Below are 10,049 nucleotides of genomic sequence, written 5' to 3' on the forward strand. Positions count from 1 at the left end.
CTGTGCACGGGTGGTAAATCCACCCGTACCGATTCTCCCGCTACATCGGACGGAGGGAGAGGGAGATGGATGAAATATTTCTGTCTTACCCGCTTTCTGGCCACGGACCCACCGGACCGCTGGGGTCTCCACCTGTATGCAGAAAGGGGCGGGGGCGAGCGGGGGTGGGGTGGGGGGTGGGGTGGAGTGTGGCGGCAAAACGCAGACTTAAGAGTCAGAGTCGGGGCGCAGAAGAGTGGGAGTAGGGGTGGAGTGAGACGGGGGCAGCTGTCGTCACAGTCGGTCGGGCGCACAAATTCGCGTCCTTACTGACACAGGCAGCTGGCCTGTGGGTTCTGACCAGCTGGCTGACTTAGCGCTGGGCCCTTAAGGCTAAATTGGCAGGGCCTGAAGAGGGAGACACTGAGGGCCTGTCAGAGAGCACCCATCCAGGAGAAAACGGGCTTCATCCTGGGGACAGAGCCAGGTTGTTGGGGCTGCGGGTGGGTGCAGAGAAGAACGCCAGGGAAAGGTCCTTGTTCTCTTCCCTCCTGTGGGAAGGAAACGCCAGAGACTCAAAGTACAGTTGGAGCGCATCACAGAGGGGGCTGGCAGCGGAACCGCACCGGGAGTGTGGCTCTCTGAGGCCTCAGGGACCCGGCTACTGCCATCCCTGACCTCTGAGACCACAAGCGCGTTTTCGGTTTTAGTTCTGCCTCCCAAACTGGAGACTGCGTTTCCCCCGGCCCCCCGCCCTTCCTCTTGGTTCGCTCCCCAGCCCGGTCTCAGTGCTACTGTCCCACTGCCTCCACGGGTTCAGGAGGCCCTGCCTTTGAAGTCCAACAGTTGACCTTCGGGAAGCCACAGAGAGACCCCAGCGTCTAATGTCACCATCTACAGGCAGAGACCAGCAGACAGGCACCAAAGATAAAACCTCAACCACCTTCACTGGATGTGCCTGCCCCCCCTGATGAGATGTGGAGGTGTGGAATCCCTGGGGACCTAGCTTTGGCGCTTTGGGGGAATAGCAGGGTGAGGGGTGGAGGGGGGAGGTGGGTTTTGGCATCCAGCAAATGCAAGAGTGGGCCCTAGCATGGCCGACACTTCCTGTCCGGGGTATCATGGGGAGTAGCCGGGTGCTTCCAAGGTACGGCCCCACATCCTTGCAGGCACAGCAGTGCCTGCCACCCAGTCAGGCAGTGGCGACACAGTCAAGGGAAGGCCACGTAGATGTGACCTGTTGCGCCTCTGTGGGACTTTCACTGGGTGGGTGGGTGGGTGGGTGGGCACACACCCGAGGGGATGTTAAAATACATGGAGCCAGGGCAAGGAGTCCAACCCCGGCACTGGTGTTCTCTTCTCCCCCGCCTTTGACTCCAGTGCCTCTCCAGGAAGTCCAAAGGCACCTTGACCTATTTCAGGAAGTAACCACCTCCCTCAAAGGAATCCAGGTCGGTGCGCACAGGAGGGTCAAAGGAGCCAGGCCACCAGACTGGCCGACACAGCTGGGCATCAATCGGCCTCATCATGTCCTGAAACATGGAGCTGTGCCAAAAAGTAAAGCAATGTGCCACTGATGTGGACATGTCAAGCACACAAGAGCCATTTTGAAAGGGTTCCCACTGGCCAAATCGAGATCATGATAATAATCGATCATAGGGGCGCCTGGGTGGCTCAGTTGGTTAAGCGTCTGACTTCGGCTCAGGTTATGATCTCACGGTCCGCGAGTTCAAGCCCCATGTCAGGCTCTGTGCTGACAGCTCAGAGCCTGGAGCCTGTTTCAGATTCTGTGTCTCCCTCTCTCTCTCTCTGTCCCTCCCCTGTTCATGCTCTGTCTCTCTCGGTCTCAAAAATAAATAAACGTTAAAAAAAAAATTTTTTTTTAAATAAAATAAAAAATAATGGATCATAATCCGTGGAGTAAAACAGGTGCAGGGCCTAAATGCAATCACACATCAGTATCCGTGAACGCTAAGCACCACCGGATCTTGGCCTCCAGATACACAAAATGGAAAAAAAAAAAAAAAAAAAAAAAAAGGAACCAGGGCTCCTTGGAGACCCACCTAGCCACCTCTTTGGGTTTTCATGTTACGATGGGGTCTCCCACGTACATGGAAAAAATCTGTATGCTTTCCTTCTGATATTCTGTTTTACGTCCAATTTAATTCTCAGGCCCTGCTGGAGACCCTAACAGGGTAAAAAGTAAAGTTCTGTCTCCCCTACATCTTGAACCAGAGTGAAGCATGATGGAAGAACAGAAGAGGAAGGCATGGGAGAAAACTAAGGTGCATACCCCTGACTTACCTTTTTCTGATGGTTTGTAAAATGATCCCATTCTTCTAAAGTGAGAAGGGGCTGAACCAGGCTAGGTTGGAGGCCGATGGGGTAGACTGGTGGGTGGATCCTCACAAACGGTGAGATCGTGACCTGAGCCGAAATCAAGAGTCAGGATGCTTGACTGGACTGGCGAGCCACCCAGGCGCCCCAGAAACTTTTTTTTTTTTTTTTTTTAACCCCGCGATCTAGAAGTTAATTAATGAAGCATATACTAAAAGCCTATTATGCCGCCATGCACTGTTGTAGCCAAGTATGAATGGAGCAATCAACAAAATAGACAAGAATCTCTGGCCTTCGTGGAACTTACCTCTCAGGGGGAATAGTTAGAAAACTAAAATGCAGGGGTCCTGGGTAGCTCAGTCCGCTAAGCGTGGGGTTTGGGCTCAGGTCCTGAACTCACGGTTGGTGAGTCCGAGCCACGGATCTGGCTCTGTGCTGACAGAGTTCAGAGCCTGGAGCCTGCAGCCTGCTTCAGATTCTGGGGCTCCCTCTTTCTCTGCTCTTTTCCCGCTCACGCTCGCTGTCTCGAAAACCAAACACTAAAGATTTTCCGGAAAAAAAGACAAAGCTAGTAAGGTGTTAGATCGGTTCTCCAAGCGTCTCTAGAATCAACTGGGAATCCTGTACTATATAAGTGGCTGCTACCTAGTTTGGCGGATTCTGTGAAAGTAAGGTCTCTATAACACGTTGCTGCGTTTCGCACCCGTAACCCAGCCAGCCCCCACGGGCCAAGGCGCACGCGTTGAAAGCGACTGCCAAACTCCAAACCAAAAGCGCTTTAAGAAAACAACGCGAGAGAGGAAAAAAAGAAACAAAAACAAAACCCAAGACACTGCCGAGACTGCAGTGCCGACGCCACAGACGGTAACTGTGGAGAACTATAAACGCCTAGACACTCTCCCTTTCTCCTGCGTCAACGCGGGTGGGAAGAGCTGCTCCTGTTCTTTGCAAACACAGATAACCAGGGGAAAGCGCGAACGCAGTCCCCCACTACCACAAATTATGCAGTCGAGTTTCCCACATTTGGGGAAATCGCAGGGGTCAGCACATCCGGAGTGCAATGGATAAGCCTCGCCCTGGGAAAACCACCTTCGTGATCATGGTATCTCCCCTGCCAGGTAAGTATGAGTTGCGCGCCCCGCCTCGACCCACACCCTCGCGCTCGCCACGCTTCTTACACACGGTCACTTGCCCCACGCGGCTTCCGCGCCCCGGCTGCCCGCAGCCCCCCCTCAGCTCCAACCTCTCCCGTCCGCAAAACAACCGCGGGCGCCTTTGCCTAGCCCCCACGCGGGACGTGCGCGCCCAGGCTGTCCGGGACCGGCAGCCTCTGCGCGCATGCTCATCTACATACGCCACGCCCTGTCGCCGGAGTGGGCGGAGGAACTTCACACCCTTGGGGGACGAAAGTAGAAGAGCCGGGGGAGCCTGGCTGTGATTCTTCCAGTTAAAATGAACATTAGTTTGTAGTTCTCTTATTTATTTTATTTGTTTTTTAATTATGACGTGGATTCATGAGCAGATGGCTAAGAAAGGTTTCTCCAGACGTTTCAGTGCAAAAAGGTGTTGTTATTATACGTAGCACCAGCACAGCACCCGGTGGGCAGGCAGAAAGAGCTGCACTGGGCTTGTGAGGAGTGACTTGATGATATATTTTTAAATTTGTGGAGGGAGGGGGGATAGAGATAAAGTAAGTTTCCGAGGAATTTTGAAGCAAGGCTTTCAGGACCCTGAGGGGCTAGCTGCTGTCATGGTAAGGTTGCTTTTAGTTTTTAACGAAATATAAACATTAAGGCACTACGGCAGCCGTGAGCTCCTTGAGGAAGGTCACGCTCTGCATGTTTCAGCTCTCTATCAGTGGGCTGCAAGCTGTAAGGAGATCTAGTTTAAGCTACGTTTCTCTTGCCTTTGTTTCCCTCATCAATCTGTACACCCATGTAGGGCTAGAACTCTTCACTCAGAGCCCCATGGTCTACCAACTGAGCCAGCCAGGCACTGCACAGCAGTTTGCAGTTTGCAGTTGGATTGAGGGGTTTGATTTTGTCACCGTTTTTTTCTAACATTTTCCCCACTGAGAAATCACAGTCTTTGCAAAGGCTGGTGAGCCCTCGTTTGGGTTTTCTAGTTTGTTTATTTTTTTCTTTGGCTGACCTTGTGGCCTCCAGGAGGTTAGGACAGGGTTGCTTGACTTGTGGGTTCGCTTTAGGTATGACACATCGACTGTGTTAAGTGGGGGGGGGGGGGAGAAAAAGGCCCCCAAATATATGTAGTATGCTACCGTTTGTGTAGGAAAAGTGTGAAAACAAGAAAATTATACAGTCTTGCCAAAAGAAACAGAAGACTAGGGACACCTGGGTGTCTGTCTCTTGACTTCAGGTCAGGTCAGGTCAGGATCCCAGGGTCGTGGGCTGGGCACTGAGTGTGCAGCTTGCTTAAGATTCTCTCTCTCCCCCTCTGCCCCTCTCCTCTTCTCCCCGACTAGCACTCTCTAAATAGATAAATGATGAAATTGCCTGGGGAGGGGGGGGGAGTGGAAGGAGAGAGTGATGCTTTTCTGAGTACACCTTTCTCTGTAATTTTGACTTTTGGAATTCTATTAATATTTTACATATATTTTTAAATCACAGGGGGAACGTCCCTAACGTTGAACATAAGCATAACTGAACCTAGCGATCTGAGATGAATAGTGTAGCCACACTGGAAGAAAAAAAAAATAACCAACTGAAATGACTTCTGGGCGCAGTACATTGACCATAAACATCTTCAAGTCCAAAGACAAGAACTGCAAACACATACTGAACTGTCCCATAGTAGGTTTGTATTTCATAGCTGTATGGTCGTAACAGTTCTGTAACAACGTTGTGTATACTATAGGATTGAGCTAATGACTAAATGGATGTTGGGAGTCAAGGTTCTTACTGTTGGAGAAAGGAGATACAAACAAATATGGAATGATGGTCCGCCTGGGTGGCTCAGTCTGTTGAGCATCCGACTCTTGATTTCAGCTCAGGTCATGATCTCACGGTTCATGAGTTTGGGCCCTCCGTCGGGCTCTGTGCTGATGGCTCAGAGCCTGGAGCCTGCTTCAGATTCTGTCCGTCTGTCTGTCTGTCTGTCTGTCTCTCTCTCTCTCTCTCTCTGCCCCTGCTCATGCTCTGTCTCTCTTGCTCTCAAAAATAAATAAACATTTGGGGCGCCTGGGTGGCTCAGTCGGTTAAGCGCCTGACTTTCGCTCAGGTCACGATCTCGCGGTTCATGGGTTCAAGCCCCACATCGGGCTCTGCGCTGACAGCTCGGAGCCTGGAGCCTGCTTTGAATTGATTCTGTGTCTCCCTTTCTCTCTGCCCCTCCCCTGCTCATTCTCTCTCTCTCCCTCTCTCTCTCTCTCTCACACACACACAAAAATAAACATTTAAAAAATAAATAAACATTAAAAACAAAAACAAAAACACGGGGTGCCTGGGTGGCTTAGTCGGTTAGTTGGTTAAGCGTTCAACTTCAGCTCAGGTCATGATCTCACGGTTTGTGAGTTCGAGCCCCTCATCAGGCTCTGTGCTGACAGCTCAGAGCCTGGAGCCTGTTTATTCTGTGTCTCCCTCTCTCTCTCTGTCCCTCCCCTGCTTGTGATCGGTCTCTCTCTCTCTCTCTCTCTCTCTCTCAAAAATAAATAAACGTTAAAAAAATTAAAGCAAGCAAACAAACAAATACGGGATGGTGGAGGGCAAGGAGGACCCACTTGCATAAAATTGAGAGTTGGAATTTAAGGTACTGGTGTGGGCTCATTATTTATTTTTTTAATTAATTTTTTTTTTTTTTTTTAAGAGAGAGAAGGAGCGAGTGGGGGAGAGGGCATAGAGAGAGGGAGAGAGAATTTTCTTTACGCTTATTAATTTATTTTGAGAGGGGGGAGAGGGGCAGAGACAGAGGTAGAGAGAATCTTAAGCAGGTTCCACACCTAGCAGGGAGCCGGAGGCAGGGCTCAATATCATAACCCCAAGGTTATGACCTGAGCCAAAATCAAGAGACGGATGCTTAACCAACTGAACCACCCACGTAGCTGTCCCTGGGCTCATTGCTTTTAATCTACATCTGTAGATAGGTGTTAGGAAATACACGTATTCTCTACCTCTATCCACTGAAGGGGCCTAGAGGCAAAGACAGTAGCATTAGACATACCTACCGCCTTGATCTTGCTTCCTTTTTCTTTTTTCTTTTTTTCTTTTCTTTCTGTCTCCTCCTCCTCCTCCTCTTAACGTTTATTTGTTTAACGTTTATTTGTTTTTGAGACAATGTGTGAGCGGGGGAGGGGCAGAGAGAGGGGGGCTGAGGATCCAAAGCGGGCCGAACTCACCAACCGAACCCGTGAGATCACGACCTGAGCCAAAGTCGGCCGCCCAACCGACTGCGCCACGCAGGCTCCCCTTGATCTTGTTTTCTAAAACCACTCCCCACTAAAAAGAACCAGGCCTCTTTGGAGAAATAGATAATTTTCACGAGCCAAGACAGATACATAATGGCCCCGGAACATCTTGTGCCAGAAGACACGGAAATGCTCCAAAAATGTTATGGACATGTCCAAAGGACACCATAGGCACCCTGAAGGGGTTTTCATAGGCCCGATCTGAGAACATTAGAACATCAAAATAAATTTCAAAACAGTTTTGGGTTACAAACAACTGAACGAAATAACAACCATGAGTTCGTATCGTTAGCACATAGGGAAGGAGGGAAAGTCCTACCTTACGATGCCAGCTGATAACTGAAGAATGAATGATGGAATTAGAAAATGGACATTTGGCAATCATAACGCAAGAGCCATCAGTGGATGCTAAAAACTGTTGTGTTAAACAGGATATTCACATATCCTCAAATTATCTCCATACAAATCACTTAATAATTACAAAGGGAAAACCTGATGAACACCTCCAGTGGCCGACAGTTGCAGTGCTGGCCCCAGTACCCAGGTGCTTCTGCAACACCCCAGCCTACTGACTTCGGCCTTCGCTATGTGACTTGCTTTGGCTAATGGGACATTAGTAAATGGGATGCAAGCAGAAGGTTGAAAATCACTTGCTCATTAAGACTGGCTCTCACTTGCCTGTCCTGAGGCCACCATGAGAAGAAGCCTGGGTTAGCCCGTTGGAGGATGACATCGCCAGAGTGAACGTGAACCGTGTCTGCCGAAGTCCCCTAGACCGACTGGGCCCCAGGTGACCTGCAGGCTGGCCGCCGCGGCTCCAGCGATCCCACTTGAGACCGGCAGAACTGCCCAGTGGAACCCAGCCAGAATCGCTGATCCACAGAATTGTGAGCAAGTGAAACGGTCATTATTTCCAATCGCTAAGTTTTACGGCAATTTGTTACACAGAGACGGGTAACCGATACACCTCCTTAACTAAGTAGTCGATGTCAGCCCCACCAGTAATAGAACAAACTGCCTTCACGTGCCTCCAAACGTGGTGCCCAGAGGAGGCCTGTATACATTTGCTAGGTCTGTCATAATAAAGTACCACCAACTGGGTGGCTTAAAAAAACAGAAGTGTCTTCTCTCACAGTTCTGGAAGCTAGAGGTCCAAAAGCAAGGTGCCAGCAGGGCCATACTCTCTCTGAGGCTCTGAGTGGAATCGTCCCTCGTTACTCCCCAGCTTCCGGTGGTGACAAGCCAATCCTTGGCTCGCTTGCGGCTACATCACTACACTCTCTGCTTCTGCCATCGCATGGTGTTCTGTCAGCGAGTCTCTTCACATTGCCGTCTTCCTCGCGTGAGGAAAACAGTCACATTGGATCAGGGCCCGCTCTAGTGACCTCACCTTCACTCGACTGTATCTGCAAAGATCAGATTTCCAAAGAAGGTCACAGTCCTAGGTACCAGGACTTAGGACTTCAACATATTTTTTTGGAGGGACACAAACCAACCCATAACAGACACGGTATCATTTACGTAGCCTTCGTGTCAAAAATGCATTCCTGAATGTACTTGCCAGGGAAGCCAGGACAACTCAAAAACTGAAGGACAGTCTCCAAAATGACTGGCCCGTAGTCTTCAAAAAGGCCTGCATAATGAAGTGCAAAGAACTACCTGGGAACTATTTCAGATAAAGAGACATGACAACTGAATGCAACACATGATTTTGAATTTTCCTTTGCTATAAAGGACATTATTGGGACAATTGACGGAAAAGGGAATAACGTCTGTAGAGTAGTAAGATTGTATCAATGTTCATTTCTTGGTTTTGATAATTTTCCTGGGGTTAGGGAAGAGAACCGTTTGTTTGTTTTGAGGAGTAGTACACCCTAAGAAAGGAAACTTCCTGAAACAACTAACAATCCAAAACGTGGGCCACCTGGGTGCTCAGTCCCTTAAGGGAACTTGGTCATGAGCCTTGGTCATGATCTCACGGTTGGGGGCGGGGAGGGGGCGGAGAGGGGGTTCGGTGCGCGTGGGGCTCCCCGCTGTGCTGACAGCACGGAGCCTGCTTGGGATTCTCCCTCTCCCCTGCTCTCGCCCGCCCGTCCTCCCGCGCTCTCTCTCAAAATAAATTAAAAAACAAAAGAAAAGAAAAGTAAAGTAAAAGGATGTACAACACGTTAACTCGGATCTTGATGCTGCTAGAACCTCAGAGAAGTCTTTGCTGACCCAATAATCTCTAGTCCTGTCTCTTGCCTTGCTTTGCTCCAGGGACCCCGATCACCCAGGAACACACAACACTTCAATCATTTTGCTCCTATCTGAAGAGGATATTTACCTTTACCTCCACTCGATCTCCGGAAAGAATCTTCTTGTACAGAAGAGGAAAAGACAAATCCGGGCAGGCTGAAAGAGGCAGCCGAAGCCCACAGGATGAAAACGTGATATTTCCGTTCATTTGATTTTCGGAGACCATTCGACGCCCCTCCCCAGCCCACACATCTACTCTTGAGAATGGACGCCTTGTCCTGACTGACGCCCTCTGTTCAAATTTTCCTTTCGTTGTCGCAAGATTAGGTTACTACGTAATCCGAAAGGTCATACTGAGGATTAAGACAATTTCATGTTAAATTGGTGACAAAACCCTTAGTATTTAAGGTTGAGTTGATTCTCTGTTGCGTATTGCATGTAATTTTCGTTGCAAGGAAGGGGAGACTTAACCCACCGCCTCGGTGGGGCCTGCAACTTCTGGACGCCGCGGGACCCCGTCTTCTCGGGTCTCCCCTCCGGGTCCCGACTCCTCGCCGCCCTCCCCCCATCCTTCGCTCCAGGCACCGGCGGTCTGCCGGGACACTAGCACATCCGTTGTCCTAGAGCTGGAGCCGCGACGCGGGGAAGCGCGCGACAAGGCGTGGCGTATGTAGATGAACAAGCGCGCAGAGGCTGCCGGTCCCGGACCGCCTGGGCGCGCACGTCCCGCGTGGGGGCTAGGCAAAGGCGCCCGCGGTTGTTTTGCGGACGGGAGAGGTTGGAGCTGAGGGGGGGCTGCGGGCAGCCGGGGCGCGGAAGCCGCGTGGGGCAAGTGACCGTGTGTAAGAAGCGTGGCGAGCGCGAGGGTGTGGGTCGAGGCGGGGCGCGCAACTCATACTTACCTGGCAGGGGAGATACCATGATCACGAAGGTGGTTTTCCCAGGGCGAGGCTTATCCATTGCACTCCGGATGTGCTGACCCCTGCGATTTCCCCAAATGTGGGAAACTCGACTGCATAATTTGTGGTAGTGGGGGACTGCGTTCGCGCTTTCCCCTGACTTTTGGTAGTCCGAA

General features: G+C 50.7%; 1 long non-coding RNA gene and 2 other non-coding genes across 3 annotated transcripts; 2 read left to right on the forward strand and 1 right to left on the reverse strand.

Annotated features, from left to right (window-relative positions):
- Positions 1-175: 175 nt before the first annotated feature.
- Positions 176-9,373, forward strand: LOC123583545. Its single transcript, XR_006704933.1, has 5 exons — positions 176-466; positions 2,152-2,264; positions 2,889-2,892; positions 4,944-5,130; positions 8,996-9,373. It is a non-coding gene; the product is annotated as an uncharacterized LOC123583545 (long non-coding RNA).
- Positions 3,279-3,442, reverse strand: LOC123584597. The gene has a single exon (XR_006705553.1). It is a non-coding gene; the product is annotated as a U1 spliceosomal RNA (small nuclear RNA).
- A 495-nt stretch (positions 9,374-9,868) lies between the features above and the next one.
- Positions 9,869-10,032, forward strand: LOC123584608. The gene has a single exon (XR_006705564.1). It is a non-coding gene; the product is annotated as a U1 spliceosomal RNA (small nuclear RNA).
- The last annotated feature ends 17 nt before the right edge of the window (positions 10,033-10,049 follow it).

This window comes from Leopardus geoffroyi, chromosome B3 (genome assembly GCF_018350155.1).
Source record: "Leopardus geoffroyi isolate Oge1 chromosome B3, O.geoffroyi_Oge1_pat1.0, whole genome shotgun sequence".
Classification (NCBI taxonomy): Eukaryota; Metazoa; Chordata; class Mammalia; order Carnivora; family Felidae; genus Leopardus; species Leopardus geoffroyi.